Source organism: Chondrus crispus, genomic scaffold (genome assembly GCF_000350225.1).
Source record: "Chondrus crispus Stackhouse genomic scaffold, scaffold_25, whole genome shotgun sequence".
NCBI classification, from domain to species: Eukaryota; Rhodophyta; class Florideophyceae; order Gigartinales; family Gigartinaceae; genus Chondrus; species Chondrus crispus.
In genome coordinates, this window is record NW_005179151.1 from 495,424 (window position 1) to 495,986 (window position 563).

Sequence of the window (563 nt, forward strand, 5' to 3'; positions counted from 1 at the left end):
GCACGCCAAGCCAAGTTTCCCATTTTTCCCAGCGCCACAGTGCCAGCGCATTCAACACAGCGAGCAGAAACTTTCCTCCTTCTTGTCCTTGTCGCTCTCCAATCGACCATCGCCATCGCTCTTGGTGCACCATTTTCAACCTCAAGTGACCACCCCCACATCGCTGTGGCTAAACATGACCCCTTTCGCAATGCTCGACCACTTTCACCCCCGCTCCCGCCGTCTCGAGTGCTCCATTATTCTCCTCTTCTCAACCCTCTCACCCTCTCGCTCACAGCACACTCGTCCGAAGCCGTGCCTCTGCTCCTACCCCCACCTAGTAACATACCGCCAGCGCCGAAAGGCGACACGTATTACCTCCCGTGGGAACCCAGCTACACCCTCCTCGTCCTGTGTGTCGCCGTCGTGATCAACTTGATCTACATCTTTGCATGGTTCACCGATTGGGGCCGCTCCTGTCCCGATGAGCTTCTTCGGCCCTTGTTCTTGCCAGACAGCCAAGTCTCTCCGCTGACTGCACCGCGCTCGACAAGGGCGTAGGACGCAAAGCAGCGTGACACGGA